We start from the raw sequence: 19,549 nt of genomic DNA, 5'->3' as shown, positions 1-19,549 counted from the left end.
CAGATTTATTGATACTAAGAAATTAGTAATCAACACACATAAATGTGAAATTGAGATAGGTAATATCAGCCACTTCATCTGTTCAATTAAACATAGTTAATATTGCAAATAATTAAGTACTCAAATTAGGGTTTCATATTAAATATCACGGAATGAGCCTGCAATGAGAATGCAATATTGACTATTTTTAATTGAACAGATGAAGTGGCTGATATTACCTATCTCAATTTCACATTGATGATTTCCTATTTTAGTACTAGTCCTTCAAAATTATTTCTTTAATATGTAAATATTTCCTATTCTAGTGATGTGAAATATTTCTCCTGTTAAATGAAAAAGACTAAGACATTGTCAAAAAATCACAGATTTATTGATACTAAGAAATTATATGATAGTTAGATTTCCTTTTAGTACTACCGGTAGTCCTTCAAAATTATTTGTTTTATATGTAAATATTTCCTATTCTAGTGATAATGTGAAATATTTCTCCTGTTAAATGAAAGAGACTAAGACATTGTCAAAAAAATCACAGATTTATTGATAATAAGAAACTATTCGATACTTAGAAATTTCTAAGTATCAATAAATCTGTAGTTTTTTGACAATTTCTTGGTCTTTTTCATTTAATATGAATAATTACCACAATATCAACTTCTCATATACACAAAAGGAATTTCTTGTGTTTAGTTTTGAAGCATCTAAATTTGAAAATCTACTTTGTGAAAATAATTGAGGAGTGACAATTTTTTGAAGTGAACAACTACAGGTCTTGAACTATTTTGAACTATGTGTAACCTTAGCTAAATTTGGGAGACGAATATCACAAGGTTACCTTATTTTTTCTCTCCCTATCATTTTGATGATCTACTTATTGTATCAATCAATAAAGAATAAATTCACCTAGAATTGAGTTTGTTTTCAGTCCTAGTCCTTAAAAATTATTTCTTTAATATGTGAATATTTCCAATTTTAGTGATAATTTGAAATATTTCTTCAGTGTTTGGTTTTGAAGCATCTAAATTTTAAAATCTACTTTGTGAAAATGATTAAGGACTTACATTTTTTTGAAGTGAACAACTACAGGACTTGACCTATTTTGGACTAAGTGTAACCTTATCTAAATTTGGGAGAATAGCACAAGGTTACCTTATTTTTTCTCTCCCTATCATTTTGATGATGTAGACTTACTTATTGTATGAATCAATAAATAATAAAATCACCATCGCACTTTCCATTAGCCATGCACAAGCATCAATATTTTTGATATGAACTGTATAGAAATGGGACAGTTTTGGCTTTCCAGAAATCAAGAATTTTTAAACACAATGTGATAAATAAATTATTTTATCAATTTTGTAGTTTTCAGATAAGTTGGGTGGGAGTTACCACAAGTATTTATCTATTTTTACGTGAAAATACAGACATGAAAATATAAACTGAATACAGAGATGTTGTCAGTTGTCATTTTACCGTATTCTATTCATGCTAGTTTCAATGCTCACTTGCACCAATGCACCAACTTCAGTTGTAGGCTACTTATGATTTAGACTGAAACGTTCAACAAAAATACCAATAAAGATGATGTTATGAGCATCAAAACTAGCTTGGTGAAGATGAATTTAATAAGATGTGGAAACGACAAAACACCCGAAACATGAAATAAATAGTTTTCAAAGAATTGGATGTTTAGAGTTCAAGATTAAATCAAGTCAAGTATAATCGTGTATGATATATTTAAATTATTCAATTTCTTTTTAATCATTTTGTTAAATCATGTTTTGGACATTAATGCCATTTTCAAGAAAATGAACTTGAAAATGACATTTTTAAGAAAATGAACTTGAAAATGACATTTTTAAGAAAATAAACTTTAAAATGATATTAATGTCCAAAACATGTTGTGACAAAATAATTTTAAAGGGTACTGAGATATTTAGTTTTATTTATATCAAGAGTCCGAGCCATGAAGAAAAAAGACAATAAAATTGTGTATGATACTATGAATAATAGATAAAGGGTTGGTAGAAGGTAGCGATAAAAATTATTTATACCAGGGGAATAAAAAAATAAAAGTGTTGAATCATAAATTGATAAATGAATTGAAATATTAATAAGTAAATTGATAATTATCTATACTAAGAAAATAATAAAAGTGAAATGTTGAGTTAGTCACAATGTTAGCAGAATCAAGTGGATAAATTTAATAATCACCTGAATTGAATTGATGTGAATGAATTGCTGGCTCCTTAGAACTTGTTTTTGATGTGATGGATTCACCAAGTTCTTGAAAGTTATAAAGATGTCCAGTGAATTAAATAAAAAATTATCATTTTTTATTATTCTGTCCATTCTCCACCTGGAATAGCAAGAATTAAAGGTCAGTATTTTCATACACTATAATAAAATCAATTGCAAAGAAACATTCATGTAAAAAAGGCAGCAAATAACACTTACTTTAAAAAAATAGAATAAATTCAATGTTAGCCTGTTTAATAAAAATGTAAACATGCTTACAAGTATTGAAATGCAAACATGATTCAAAAAATATTGTATTTGAGGAAATTAGAAATTATGAACTGTTGAAAGTACATATATTGTACATAGTACAATAGTATGTAAAAAAGTGCATATAATTGTTTACTGTATGTACTCACATGACAACCTTGTGTGGGATTAAGTACACAACTATTATCCATTCTTATGTATAGTAGAAAGATTAACATATACAATAATATAGGAATGAAATTTGAAAAATAGTTTAAATTATAATCACAGTACGTCAATTAGCTACAAAAAAGACGAGGAGAATTGAAGTGAGCCAAAAATTATCAACAGGAGAACTAGGACAAACTCAGAAGAATTTGGAGGCAGGATGAATACAGATAAAATTACAGATGGAATTAAATAGAGAATGCATTTATTCAAATGCTAATTAATATATAATTATTATTTAACGAAAATCCTAAATAAATGCTGCAAATCACCCCGAAGACCTCTGCTACAGCAGACATTGACAATAGGGCTAACAGCTAGATGGAAATTCGATGAGAACTACTATCCAAAAATTAGTTGTCAGCCCGGGAATTTCCATCTAGCTGTTAGCCCTTTTGTAGACCTCTGCTGTAGCAGAGGTCTTCGGGGTGATTTGCAGCATTTATTTAGGATTTTCGTTAAATAATAATTAGATAAAATTAACTGAATTCTATACTACCAAAATTGATGGAACAACTATACCAACAAAGTAGTTCAAGTTGCTAAAACTTGTTTCAAAAACGTTCAATTTATCAAGATTTTATGCCACTTGTTTAGCAATAAATTATCAATTCCGATTATTAGCATCAATATTAATTATATGCGTCAATACACTGGTTCAAAATTGGTCCAAACAAGTATAATAGAAATACTCTCAAACCACTACATCAGAGTCATTAAAAAAATTCTGTTCATCTCAAAATTATACCTTCTATTAATATTTTTATTCTATCATTCATTTCCCATATATTACTATTCATTTCAATGTTGACAGAAAATAGTTTATAGTCTACGCCTGATAAGAGCATATGGATTCATGATTGAATTCGTTATTATTCATTAGACATCCTCACATCAATGAAGAGTGAGGAATAATTATCATTGAACGAGAATCCCAATTTACAGCATTCAAGTGGGATTTTAATTCAATAATAATTATTCATTAATTAGCATTTGAACAAATGCAACTCCCAATTCATTTCCATCTGAAGACTAGGAGTCATGAAGAAAGGACTCATCAACTCAATTTAATATAGGCAATGAAGACTGAGGAATAATAATTATTATTAAACGAAAATCCCAATTTACAACATTTAATTGGGATTCTAGTTTAATAATAATTATTCGTTAATTAGCATTTGAACAAATGCAACTTCCAATTTATTTCCATCTGAAGACTAGGAGTCATGAAAAATGGACAAGTTGATGAAGTCATAAAATATCATCAAGAATAGAATTAAAATGCACTCACCCACCTTATCCTGTATTTATGAGTAAGGAATGTTGAGTCATCCATAACTCTTATCACAACGAACGTTGACCCATTCCTGATGATTTGATCCATGATGTAAAAATGATCATCCACAATCAATAAAGTGAATATTATAAAGTGTAGACTGTAGACTCTTCAAGAGCAGACTTTAGGAGTGCAGACTCCTCAAGTGCAGGATTATGTTTTTATCTGAAATAATAAACCGAAATATTGTTATTTACCTCCTCAAATTTTTTTTTATCTTACAATCTTATGCTGCTGAACTATGGAACAATTCATTTCAAAAAGTTTATAAACTACTAGCTGGCCCGGCGAACTTTGTACCGCCAAATAGTTCAACGCATCTCATGAAAAAACTTTAGCTGGATGCACAACTGAGGAGGCGCGATGCGGCAATTTATTTATATAATTTTTCAACTGCAGAATAAATAATTTACTGAAAATCAATTAATTCTAAACACGGAAGACAGCACAATTATTTTAGAAATGCAATGAAAGCATGAAAGTCTTTGACCTGAGGCTGCACTGTTGCATGGTTACACACAGAACAGTCATTTTGTTTTTAGACGGTGCGTTTAGGATAAAATACATGGGTGGTTATGGAGCAGCACACACTCTTGTCTACTATCTACCGACGGCTGTTGTATGACGCAATGATTATAGCAGCTGATTTTTATTTTTTTGTGTGGCCAGCTCACAAATCTTCTCCCATGAGGATTACAAGTAAACTTTGAAGGACCGTAGGAAAGGGAGTCCTGGAGTCAGATTATAAATTTGATGGGCCATAAACCTGGTCCTGAACATAACGAACACAACTAAAAAAAATCATCAAATTCGTTGCACACATAAAAAAGTTATTGAATGTCAAAATTTGAGGCTCGATTTTTATTTATATAGATATTTAAAACAAGGCAGTCAATTAAGGCAAAAGATCATCAATTTCAGTAACACAATAAAATCTAGCAGTACAAAGCATTTCACGAAATCAAATTCAAGAGACAAAAATACAATAAATTGAAAGGAATTTTTCAGTGCTGTTGCCTAGTATTTGATCATAAATTAATCAAGAATAATATTTTAATCAAGTTATTTTTGGATTATGAAACGATTGAAAATTAAAATTATAATATTTTCAACGTTCAGTTCACTGAAATAAATTTCATACTAGCCTATAATTTTTAGGAAAAATTACATTTCCCAGAATCAAATTGGAGAGAAATCAAAAGGAAGTAGTATTTTGTAAGGAAGTTACAGATAAAGTGTATGAAATTTAAATTCAAGTTCTTGTATCTTTGAAAATTGAAATTAGAAGAGAAATTTTCGACATTCAGTTCACTAAATGAAATTTCATAGCATCATTAATGAAAAAAAATTAGAATATCATTTAATGTTTGATCTTCGAAAATTGTATGATCATTAATGCAAGGATAGCCGAGAAGGCATTGCACCCTTCAGTCTGCTAGCTCTACCTGGTCGCGGGTTCGAATCCCGGAGGTAGACATGGACGTTTGATCATCTCATCAAATCACCATCGCACTTGCCATTACCCACGCACAAGCAAAAAGCTCATGTGAGCATCATCCGTAATGGAAAAACCCTTCATTAACTTTGCAATTTTTGTTCAATTTACTCAGCATCAACCTCATTGTTTCAAGAATAATCACTTGCCTCACGTAATTAGATGGAAAATGGATGCATAAGCTTCCAATTATCAAATTATTCAGTTGTTAATTACAATATAATTATTACAATTGAATGATTTCTATTAATTGAATTAGTGTCATACACAGGAAAAAATAATTGCATCCAAGGAATGATAGAATTCAATGGAGAAAAACTCTATTAAAGTTCAGAATGATTAGCTATAATAGATATAATGACTATAAGATATGACTTTATTATTTTTGCTAACATGGCGAATTTTGGACAATAATGTCCACTCAACCACTTAACAACGTCGTTAGAAAAAAATACAAATACATAGTACCTACTACCTAATTTAGGTACTTATTACTGTAACGTGTAGGTCTATGTAATCACGTCAACCTCTAATAAAAATCCAATCCCTGTGCAATATGAACTACATCAACATCTGCAATAATTTCCAATTATTTATTCAACAATGATCAATAGCAAACTATGGAAATTAATATTCCATAATAAGTTTCGATAAAATGAAACACTGAAACTCATTTAATATGGTTTACCTAGAAGCTAAAAGCTTCGTAGAGGAAAAACAATATGACATGACTGACCATGCTAACGTTGGAATCTAAAAACTTTGAAAATTTATTTAAAATAGGCTATTAGCCCAAATAATAGTAGAATAGATATAATTAATCGCCATCTGCAAGTTTTGAAAGTACAAGTAGCAAATGGGCAACAATAATTCTTGATATATCTACACCTAATCTAATACTTGAATACTCAAAGATGGCTATAGTAGGTCTACTTGTTGCTTCTAAACAACTCTAAAATCGAATATACAAGATTAATAAGCACTGCCGACTTGAAACAAAAACTAATGAAACATATTATTCAAGTTTGAAGGAGACTTATCACTGAAAACAAAACTTTTGAAGAAGAATAAATTGTACTCACCAGCAATCAAAGGAGATCCGAACAGCATGAGTTCTAAAGACAAAAGACAGACAGAAAGACAGAATCAGAATGACGCTGGACGTTACTCGTTAGTTAGCTTAGGGTTAGGTTGGGCTTGAGTTGAGTTCTTGAAAATTTCTTCTAGAACATTCCGCGTAGTAATACAATAATGTGCTAACTAGTTCTCAGCGTTTATCGAGTTTTAGTCTGTAAAAACAAAAAACGAATATCCATCTATGTATGTATTATCAGTTATTTCACTTCTGAAGCCATCAGTAAAGTTATAAAGAGTAAATAGATTATTTCATAGGGGAACTACTTTCTTAGGGTACGGGTAGGCTATACCAACTCAAGAGGGGTGTCCCCCTCGGGGGTCCAAGATATTTAGATATTTAATTATTATCTAATAAGTAAGTCGTATCTTCACAGAATAAGATTGATAATAATTTTTGAAGTCATTTTCTGATAGTTTGGTGATCAACTTAGGTTCGTGAATTTGTTTTTCAAAATGATGCTATGTTGAGAATGGGGCGGGTAAAAAGAGTCCGGAACAGTCGACGTGTCAACTACAGTAGTGTGGGTCTTCTAGAGGCACAGAAGTTGAAAGGGATCATGATTGATCTGCTTGCAGCACGCCACAAGTTGCACTTGCAACAAATTCACACTTGAGGATCATGACTGATCAGCTTGCAGCTTGCCACAAGCTGCACCTGCAACACATTCACACATCAACACTAACCCACACACACCCCAACAGCCCATGACAACACTCTTGTTCAACAGTTTATACTTTGTTTAGTCTAATAATAATATATTATTAATTATTATTATTATTATTTAATATTGGGAGACCGAGCTTCGATCTGGAGTACAAAATCATAGAAAATTTAATACGAAAGAGGAGATTATAATATATTTATAGTTTATACAGAAAGGTTCTATCTATTTTTATCTCTTTTCTGTATAGGGTTACTTGTAATATAAATATAAAGAAAATGAACCATTTTGTGATAAAATATTTCAAAAAAAGGGTACTGAGATTTTTATTTTCTTTATATTTAGGTTCTATCTAATCACAGTGGATTGGGATTGAGATTGAAATTCCTAGTGAAATGCAAAAATCTCTCTCACAAAGTCCCGGTCGCACTAAAACCGATTAAATTTTAATCCTTATTTATTTCACGTGAACCAAATCAGAGAAGACCAAGAGAAAGACGGCTTCTCTGATTGGTTCTCATGGAATTGATCATGATTAAAATTTAACCGGCTTTTGTGCAACCGGTACTAAGTACCTGATTGAATGATTGGAATAGTTCAACAGCTGAGTCATAATTTTTCTCAGTCCCACACACATGCACTCATTCACTCACTTCTATTATCAACAGACGACGAAATTATCAGCTGTTTTTCCAAGGATGAATGATAATTATTATTCAACATAATCCATCAATTATTGGGCAACATGTCCAGTTTTCATAATTTTACAGGAGAGACAAAAAACTTATTTAAACCTGAACCTAAACCTGTAGTAAACGATATATTCAAAACGTCGTCATTACAATGCTTTCAGTTGGACATGTATCCTTCCTACAGTAAACGATGTATCGGCATTAAAATAGTTGATTTTTTGAAAAAAAAAACCATTATTGAAAAAGTTGGACATGTTTCCTTTCTGCAATTAGCGATTCAATTATTATCCTTTTTTTGTCCTTCAACGAGTTTTCCCAGGGATGAGACCTAGTGAATCGAATTTTATATCAAAAACCTACTATGGTCCAAATTTCGTGAAAATCATTAGAGACGTTTTCGAGAACCGTTTGACATACATAGATACATAAATAAATGAATAAAAACTTACAGAAAATGCTCACTAAATATAATAGTATTTAATATAATTATTATAATAATCAATATTTTAATAAAAATATTGACTATTGAATGACCTATCTAGCTCAGGTCTAATGTCAGAGTTCTCAGGAGGTCGCACTATATAATTTCAGGGCCTCTGACATGACCTAACGACTGTTATAAGGCAGCCGGGACTGACAGTCTAAAATAATAACAATTTATTTTGTTATCAGGCTGCCGGGACAGTAACGTGTCCATCCGAAACATGGGAATGGCCCGAGAAAAATATCTTGCCCAGGCCGGGATTAGAACCCGGGTCTCTGAATTATAAAGGCTCTGAATTATACCATAAAGAAACAATAGCACAAGTAGATATCCCATGGTATAGGGCGTTTATGTCGCAACTTTTACTGTTATCTCAAGCCGATAGTCCCCGTAGTTCATTCCCGTGAAGCTGTGTGACGCTGGTAGTCTCTCAAATTGTATCATTCATACACTCTCACCCAACTAAAACAGTAAAAATCGACAATAATCGACTTGAGTCAACAGTAAAAGTTGCGACATAAACTCCCTATACCATGGAATATCTAATCTGCTATTGTTTCTCTATGATTATACTATAGTGAGGTCCACGTTATAATGACAGTGTTTGATTAGCATTGCTATCCTTGTCTATCTTACAACAAAGCTGAGGGTGCTATCTCTTTCTCGCTTTGATCTGTTGCCAGAGCGTATTTTAACAATGTAGAATTAATAATTAATTAACAAAATATTTCTTCTTAATTATGAAAATTCATTACAAAATTATTAAAAAATAAAAGTTCTTGCTTTATAAATAATATAATTGATTATTTTAAATGTGAATGAACAGTTAATATTACATCAATAAACCTGTATCAGCTATACCGTCTATAGATGACATTGACATGACTGTGGATCGGCAACGTTGTTCTTCTATCTTTCTCCACTGCCATTATAACGTGAACCTCACTATTGATGAGATTCTATTAATAAAATAATATTCCGACAGTAGCAAATATTCCCAACTCCAATAGCTTCATATTATACATCTCTGATTGAACAACACTTGACTTATTTTCCGTTGTAAATACAGTTCAGGATGATCTACTCCCGGATACCAAAACTCTATCAATTTGACCGCGGTTAAATTGAATCAATTCTCATGAAAAATAAATTAATCGAATGATTATGCAAAGTCCTATTTCAACCGCTGTTAAACTTAATAGAAGTCCGTGCAACTGTGTCGTAATCCTTCTATTGGAGACGCTGATTATTGTTGTACTAGTTAGCACAAACAAAATTAATTAACTAAACATAATTGCCTATTCATTTGAGATTGATTGATTGATTATAAATCATTGTAACTATTTTTTAGAAACGATGGGATTAATAGTGTCATTTATGAAGTAGTATAGAATAATTAACTGAAGTAATTATTGGCAATTTAATTATGCAGTTGTTCTATATCCAGATTGATTTATACAGATAGTCTACGGTAATAAAATTAATGTTTGATTATATGAAAAAATATATAATATAAGAAGCATTTTAAGTTGAAATAGCAATAGAAAGGAAAAGCTCATATCTCAGTTACACCGGTATTAGTTTTGAACGCTATTTCTGATCTAATAAACAAAAATATTGAGAATATGAACAAAATTGTTGAGGAAGATCTCAGAAATTTTACCCATCTCCAAGTTCCAATAATATTATAGGAAGCCTACAGTCAAATTGATTGATGGCATAGCAAACTTGAAAACGTCTACCTATTTTTGCGTTTAGTTGTGATAACAAGGAGATGTTTATTATGAAGTAAAATTAATCACAATATTAGTTTCATAGTTTCTCTTTTTCACAGAAATGTCAGGCATACATTTTATTAGTTTGAAGTTTAGTATAACAGAAAAAATATGCAATCTGTTTTTTATCATGGAACAACTTGACGAACAATAAATAATAATTTAATTTTCATTAAAATTATACGGTACTAACACGGAAGACATTCATCAATAGAATAACAAATTATAAACCTCCTCAATCCTGAATGGATGTAATGAAAATTAAAATAATAAGTATAGCTACTAATAAGTTGAAAGAAGCTCAAAGCAGAATACTGAAGATTAAAACATAAAAAAGATTTATTCATAAGTAAAATTAACGAGGTTGAGTGGTACAGATGACATTAAAGTTCTAACTCCGCCTAAGTTAATATTTTTTTTATCATTCCAAATAACGCTTAATCATTTACTGACTATCATTTATCAACTTCACAGTATATTTATATCATGGAATTTACAAATAATATAGGTCAACTATCAATGATAATTTATTGTTTGAATAAATAGTTCATTTATATCATGAAATTTACAAATATAGGTCAACTATCAATGATAATTTATTGTTTGAATAAATATAAGCTAATACTTGTGATAACATACCCCACATGAAAACATCAATTTGCCATATAATTACCTGTAAAATGCTAAAAAATCAACTAACCTCATTTCCATCGATTAACACTCAACCATTTCAAGCATATTTCTCTTCCAAACTGCACAGGATTCGGCCTTTTCGCGTTATTTCGTTTTCGAAAATATAAAGATAGCAAGTTTTGTTCTGTTGCGTCTATTGTTGAAAGGCCAAACACCGGCCGGCTGATAACACATAGAGCTACTGTACAGCTTGCACCATCTAGCGGTTAAAAGCTGAACCACGTCGTGATAGTATCAGAATAAAGACGCTAGGTAGCGCTGCCGGTCGAACAATCCAGTCTGAATTCTTAGAGACTGCAGGCTGTAGGCTAACTGCAGTGTAGAGATTTTTTGCATGGATAACAGTTTTTCCTGAATATCTCCAAAATTGAGCATTTTCTGGAGATTTTTATGGAGACATATTTTGTAGGAAACTTAATTTACTCTCATATGGTAAATTAATCAATCATTTATGTTGTGTAGAAGCAGAGATAAAGCCCTTTATAGATGAACAATGATAACATATTTGTTATAGATCATTGTGAATTTCCCTCAAACTTAATTTTCTAAGGAAACTTTTTCAAGAATGTATTCAAAAGGTTTTTTTAAATAATTCTATGTATTGATAGATCAATATTGCGTATCTCGAAGAAAATAGCATAGACAGCTATGAACATTTTCCTTTTTAGATTGGTTTCTTTTTCGTAGATATCTCTCAAAGTATTAGTTTCCTGTTAATTCAATGGGGGGGGAGGAAAAAAGTAACTGTATATTCTAGATAGTCAAGGCATTGAAATGAGAAAGGCTGAAAGTCCTCAGCTAAATTTTCCAATAACTTTTTCAAAAGAATGTATCTAAAACTGAATTCTTTTTGGAATGATCTGATGTATTGATAGCTGAATATCATCTTGAGAAAAATGAACACCTCTGTGAATATAATCATGACATTTTATTTTTTGATTGTTTTCTCTTCTGTATAAATCTCTTGTAAACATAAATAAATAGCACAACCTTTGATTCATGAACCACGCTCGTTACCAACTGCATGAGCTACAAAAAGAGAAATGCAAACATAAAATGAAATGCACAACCGTTGACTTGAATCTTAGACCTCACTTCGCTCGGTTAACTATTTTTCAATGACAATATCAAGAGACAAATTAATAGTATCTTTACTAAATTAAACATATATAATGATATTCTCTAAATTGAACAATATCTTTACTATATGCTATATCTCCCCCAATTTGGATAGATGACTGAGTCCGAATAGGGTTGGATCTCCACTTTCCATTGAACATAGATATTGAGTGGTGGTAGAGTTGAAAAAGAGTAAGGCTATCTACCTATTAAACTTGAAATGAAATATTTGTAGATTAATGATTGAAAAATCATTAGTGAAAGCACCATAGAACAAGCGTGGAATTCTTACTGATAACTGGAGACTCTCAGGTCGTTGTCTGATTGTGGATTCGTTTGTTTGTTCGACGATTACTTACGATTGCTTTCATTAATCAACTTCAAATTTTCAAGACATATTCTTTAAACCATTATAGAGAATTACAGATCGTGAGATCGAGTTGTTTAGCCTACGAAATTGACTCATCCCTTTGATGGTAATATAAAAGAACAGAATTGAGAGAAATTTGTTGTAATCTATAATAATTATAAGTAAACATATAATTATATTATGTAAATTATTACAAATGACAAATCAGTTGTCAGGTCGGCTAGACTATTAATTTTATGCAATTGACTATCGACTCAATGCAATTTTTGCTTTTGACTCTCCACTGCTTTCAATAGAACAGCTGACAGCGGCATTTTGAGCGAGTTCTCCAGCCCTATTCGCTCACTAGTTAGGCCGCAAAAAGCACTAGAAAGCTAGGCCATTAAAAGCACTAATTGTTGACAGAACTGAGTATTGGTTCAGTGTAGATAGGTTGATTGTGAATAGAAACAAAAAGAGTCCTTACTGTTTAGCTTAAAACCTGCTAGGGAGACCAAGAATGTCAATTTTAAGCATACACCTGAATTCTAAGCTGAGCTGGGATACTCATACAACGGACCTTTGTAAAATATTAGACAGTGACATAATTTACTTGGCAAGTTGAAATATTATACCAGCTTTTATTTCGTCAACAATGCCTATTATGCATTTTTCCATGTGCATTTGATGTATGGAATACATCTGGGGTAATGCTCCTGGTGCTAAAGATGTATTAATTGGATTGAATTGAATCGCTGCCTTCATTACAAACTAAGGAGGGCGAAGTTAGGGTGCAGCCGGCCCTCTCTTAAACTTGACCCTCAACTGTGGCGAAAGAAGGCTCTGAGAAAAATGATTGGCATCCCATCCACTGAGTTTTGTAGTGATCATTTTATACTGTTAGCTTACACTAAATGTGCAATATCTATTCATTCCTAATTACCGCTTTTGCGAGACTTTTTTGCGACTTTTCCCCCCCTCCCCCCTCCCCCCGCACCCATCCTACCTTCCCCGCACCTCCCCCGCCCCCTTAGAAGAACCTCTCTCTCTCTCTCTCTCTCTCTCTCTCTCTCTCTCTCTAGAAGAAGGAGAAGAAGAAGAAGAAGAAGGAGAAGAAGAAGGAGAAGAAGAAGGAGAAGAAGAAGAGGAAGAAGAAGGAGAAGAAGAAGGAGAAGAAGAAGGAGAGGAAGATGATACTCTCTCTCTCTTGTTATGCTCTAGTTAATATAGTCATGGCTAATTACATTTAGTCATGCTCAATTACATTTAGTCATAGATAGAAGGAGAGGAAGATGATACTCTCTCTCTCTCTCTCTTGTCATGCTCTAGTTAATATAGTCATGGCTAATTACATTTAGTCATGCTCAATTACATTTAGTCATAGTCTATTTGATGATTAATAGTAGAGAGAGAGATATGTGTGTGAGAGAGAGGTAATCTACTGACAGATTCAAGTGAAACGAACTTAACTGAAACATGTTCTTGTCAATGGGTTGTACACAACGAACGTTATATTTTTAATGTTTCCAAATGTATCTTTAAACTCTCTCTAGAGAGCGAACTATGATCTTTTACATTTTTTATCAGCAATGTCATATAAGCATTTCCAGAGATCATTAGAATTATTAACAATAGCTAATGATTCATCATTATTTGAACAACCATAATGGAAATGACCGGTTTCTAATGCATCCAATAGTTCAAAAATTTCAGATAGAATTGGAAAGTGAAGATTTTCTGTTTTTGTTAATGCAAGATCACTCACCTCATCACCTGTTGAAAATTTAATATTCTTTGCAATTAGATCAAATTCATTGAATGAAATTGTCATCAAGAGACGAGATAGTTTCTTGAACTTTGAAAAGCTATAACAATCAACCATATTTTTCAGTTGAGTGTATGTACAGGTGAAACGCGATAAGAAATTACTTGTATCTGCACACTTATTGCATTGAGCTTCAACACATGTGAGATCTTTTCAGCTCAACTAACGAAGCAATACTGAAGAATTAAACTTAGACATTGTAGGTACAATGAAAAACAATCGAGTATACACTAGAAATTTATTTACACAATTCACTACAATTGTTCATCACTTCCTCTTCAATTTTTATTAGTTTACTAACAGACAGTTTATGTGGTCTGTAATAGCATAGATAATCATTTATATCGTTCAAATTCACTGTGTTTAAGAAAATGTCTTTTAGTTGTTTCACCAAATAATGATTTTCATGAGTTGAATGTTTAATTGCAATTTCACAGGCGTCATACCAATCAATACACTCTTTTAACCTCATTTCCAATTCACTATCAGCTTGCATCCACTTGCACGGGTCCATGATGAGCAAATGAAGAAACTATACATATGTCGGTACTAATATAGAGAAATTAAACGGTTCCTGTGCCTTTCCTCCAATACAACATACACGAGCAGTATGATATTTCAATGCTTGCTTACAATAAACACATTGAATTTCCCGTCCGTTATAGAAAAAGCCATATCTTGCAAAGTTTTTCTTTTCTGTATTTGAATAGAATTGACATTTTTTCATGCTAAGCATTCTATTGTTTTCACACATGAAATTTGGAGATGAGTCCATATTTTTCATTATCAAAGTATTGTAATGAACCGCTGCGAAGAGGGCACATCGGCCCTGCGGATTGCGATGATGAATTTCACAGGCATTATAACACCAAGAACTTGTAAAGTAGTTGAAATTTGGTTTCTCAATTTCATCCGGTAAACAACATACGTTTTTGTGTAACCTTCTAAGAAACTTAGCTTTCTCTGTACCTTTTGTGTAGATTTTATCATATCCTTCAAGATAAGATATCAATAATTCGTCTGTATAAATAAAATTACCATCTTCCCAGCGTATTTTGTGATAATTGTTCTCAGCCCATGTTACTTGCTTACGCAATTTATCATTCAATTCCGACTTTGCAAATGGCGACTTGAAATGTAACACAACAAAGCTATTTAGCTGATCTACGATTCCGATTTCTTTCACGATAATTTGATTAGAAGTTCCCTTGAACCAATGCATGTCGACTGTTGCAAATTTTTTACAGGGGGATTCCTCCTCCTCTTGCGCTGTTTTCTCCTCCTCCTTTGTCCTCCTTTCTCCTCCTCCTCCTCCTCCTCCTCTCCTCCTCCTCCTCCTCCTCCTCCATTCTCCTCCTGTGGTTTAGGTGTACTACATCTTGAGTGATAGTAGAAGAAGTCTTGTTCGGTGTCAAGATCACACAGCGTGTCAATAGATTGTGTTTTCTTCTCAGAATTATAACACATTATAGGCGTACTACATCTTGAGTCATAGTAGATGCTGTCTTCTTTATCAAGATCGCACTGTATCCCAATAGAACGTGTTTTCTTCTCAGAATTAGAAGACATTCTAGATGTTAACCGATCAAAGCTAAAACCTCAAATGAGTAAAATTTGAAAAATGCAATACTTATATAGTTTGCGCTCTATCGAGAAATTACTGAACTTCCTTCACCATGGAAGTAAGGGGAGTGTACTCCATGATACGATCACTGATTAAAATGCAATAAGCGGAAGTATTTGGAGGTACAGCTTCCTTAAATTCCATATCTATTCTAATATCTGTGGAGGATTTCAAATGAGAAGATTGATGTGAACAGTCAATTACAATCAGAGGTGTTTTAGTACAAAATGTGTCAAAATCAATCTCTGTTCCAAGCTCAGTATTGATACTATGGTTATAGTACGCCGAGGGAAAATCCAAAAACATACGGTACATCAATTCTTGTTTACCAAGGAGGTTTTCATAAGGAAAATAGTCAGAGTTCAAGTACACCTTTGCATTTTGAAGATTACAACTATCAAATTCCGAGATTGATTTATTAATTTTATTCTTACGATCTGTTTGAAACGCTAAAACAACATACTTTGGTGTGTCGAGATGGGATGCGGTTTTTACTGCCCAAGAATGAACAGTGCTATTTTGTAAATTTGGTAATTCTGAAATCTCCCAATGACGAAAGCTCAGCTTCAGCGGTGTATCAGCATCGAGCAATCTCAAAAATTTCAACCTCACATGATCTTCTAAAGTAATATAGGGAATTCTCCATTGAAGCTTCGTTATTTTTATATTAACGTTTGTTGCTTCTGTAGACTCGATGCAATTGAGATCTGTCGGCGATCTTAATAATACAAGTTCTTGTTTCAAGTTTAAAATTATTCTTTGAAAGTCTTCAAAAAATGGTAAAACTAATTTAAGAGGTACACAGAATGTAAACTTATTATCTTTCAGTGTATATCCTGCTCTGTCAAACCCGGCCAAGTGATATGTGTTCTTATCAAACATATTTTTCACTAGTATAGCTTTAATTGTTGATGTTAATCCAATTAGTCTTGATTTAGAAATTTGTTGACCAGCCAATTCATATCGAATTTCATCAAAGAGATTTCCTATGAGGTTACTGGATAATATATACTTAGCTTCTATCGGAGCATCCCCAGCCTTCGCAGCTGGTTTTGTACACTTCACCTCCCCCTCAATAAATATAAATGATTTGCATGGAAGGCTGTACTGATCCATAGAAGCCACATGGATGCGAGCTTCATCTGAGGGTTTAATTTCTTGTCCCGAATATACTGTATGAGTATGGAACTGAAATTTAGTAATATCATTATAGAACTCGAGTTGAGATTCAACATCGAGTATTTCACTAATTGAGGCGCCGTACATGACGCCAATCTACTATAAATCCCAACTTTTCCAATATTCTCGCGCTTTTCGCCGATATAGCACGTAGCTTTTTAGGTGTTGACTCTATCACGTTCGAGTCTCTAATGAGCTTCTGTGAGCAAATGCTAGTGCGTGGTTTGAAAACGAGGAATCCCATTTCAAGTTCTTTGTTTTTCACGAATGTGAAGTCTAATTGTAATTATATCTCCTCGGAAATCAATAAACGATCCTTCTTGATCGGTTACCTTTACATTAATGCTTTGAATTCTATGTGTGTTTAAAGGCATATAGATTATCGGATTAGGTGTTTCATTTATCAAATACCCGCTAGGTACTCTAGGTGAGAACTCGTATATAATATGTTTCTGTTTGCCCTCGAAGTAACTCCCACAGGCTATATTGCACTCAACTACAATAGAGTTAATATTTGTTATGCTAACTAAATGCTGAGAATAATACCATTTATTCGGTTGTAATATAACATTATCAAAACCAAGCATTTTTCCTATTGAAGTAGATGATGTAAAGTCAATAGGCTTATCAGAACGAATTTCGAGCTTCATAGTATTCGTGTTAGCTCTTATATTAAGTTTCTTTTCGTCACTATTCAATTTACTCTTTAAAGCTAATATAATGTCATCAACTTCATATGCACCCGTATCAAGATCAATTAATTTATCACCATATTTGAAGCTAGAATTTTTACCTTTTATAACATTTGCAATGCTATTGTAAGTACAGAAATTAATCAATCCAATTTCCCATTCTTTATTTTTATCCAAATCGAGAATTTCTTGTAAATGTTCATAGAGATCACTTGATCTAGATCGTAATGTAATAACAACCATCTTATATGTTTTCGGTATAAATACTGGATTACAACTGGTTCGCAAAAAACAAGAGCATAAGGTGACCACATATATTTGTATGTAATGGTTGCATGTGCTCAACATTGTAAAAGATATTTACACCTGTTTCTTTTTTCCAATATTTATTCAATTCATAAGGCGGTTGTAAATTACCAATTGGATCAAAATAGTAAACATTTGATCCACGTTTCTTATAACCAACCCAGTGTGTACCATGTCCGGATTGAGTGTCTAAATTAACAATACAATTCTCATTTTTTAGAATTTTATTAGGTAATGTATCTATCATGTATACACCTCGTAGGGGAATTTGTAATAATTTACACCATTTTATTAGATCGTGATTGGACAATTCACCATCGATATTCATTTTTTCACCTTCTTTGTCGTTCTACGTTTTTTAACTCTTTTTTTCTTTGGGAATAAACTTACACCATATGGTGAGGAGGATGTGGGGTTGGGCCCAATCAAAATACGACCACCTCTCGAGATTGGAGGGTACGGTTTCAAATAGTAACCTTTACCTGCAATATGCTGTTTCAACTGAGCAATAGCTTTTTTCCTTATCGAGCTGCTATGAGTTTTCACTATGCTCTTCTTCTTCTTCTTCTTTCTCAATCCACCGCCAAATGCTGCTTTAGCTTTCATCACGTTTGTTACAAGATAACTAAGTGCTCTTTCACTTAAAGATGATTTTGGATTCTTGAATATTTCCCACGCTGTGTTTGCAAGAGCTCTGTCTGCAATCGCACGCGACTTATTATCACTATTTTGAGTGTATGCTATATCATGTACCTTACAGGCCCTATCTAATGAATTTATACCTTGATCCCCTCTCATTAACCTCTCATTAACCTTCGTGCCAGGTCCGCACCACTGGTAACCCCCCGGGAGGTGAATTTCAGGTGATGCATTTATTAATTTATTTATAATAGTTGATGTAATGTCCCCCGCAGTACCCGCTATACCTTTGACAATTTTGCTAGCCGAAGACAAGATTCCTTTACCTCGTTTCCTAGAAGATAACTTTCTTCTACATACCATTTTTCATTACCTTTCAACTCAATAGTTGAACACCGACTGAGGTTAATTAATCAAACACTTAACCTCAATCGAGAGACAAAGAAATTGTCTCACTATATGCTTTATATATTACTACAAAGTTGGTATGTTTTAATCAATAGGGAATACAATTTTCTATCATCATGATGTGTCTTATTAACACACTTGTTAAGTATGTTGTAAGTTTTGTAGAAATTGCAAAGAATTGAACGTTCATCAATCATAAATCTATACCAATGTCTTAGACTAACATCGAGAGAAGCATCTGATGAATTGACACATGATTTGATATAAGATAATGTATGATTTCTTACTAGCTGTGATTCCTGCATCAATTGAGGTGTTTCCAAATCCCTAATCTTATTTCGTACATTTTGTATAGATTCCAATATTCTCTTACTATCATTTTGCATTGAATCATATTTTTTCAAAGCAATATGGAAAAGTAA

General features: G+C 32.5%; 1 long non-coding RNA gene across 1 annotated transcript; it reads right to left on the bottom strand.

Annotated features, from left to right (window-relative positions):
- Positions 1-2,238: 2,238 nt before the first annotated feature.
- Positions 2,239-11,068, bottom strand: LOC120353904. The gene is made up of 4 exons (XR_005572691.1): positions 10,994-11,068; positions 6,626-7,335; positions 4,004-4,213; positions 2,239-2,356 (listed from the first exon to the last, which is right to left on the bottom strand). It is a non-coding gene; the product is annotated as an uncharacterized LOC120353904 (long non-coding RNA).
- Positions 11,069-19,549: the final 8,481 nt, after the last annotated feature.

This window comes from Nilaparvata lugens, chromosome 12 (genome assembly GCF_014356525.2).
Source record: "Nilaparvata lugens isolate BPH chromosome 12, ASM1435652v1, whole genome shotgun sequence".
In the NCBI taxonomy this organism is placed as follows: domain Eukaryota; kingdom Metazoa; phylum Arthropoda; class Insecta; order Hemiptera; family Delphacidae; genus Nilaparvata; species Nilaparvata lugens.
The sequence above is the reverse complement of the archived record's forward strand: the minus strand, read 5'-3'. Positions and strand labels throughout refer to the sequence as shown.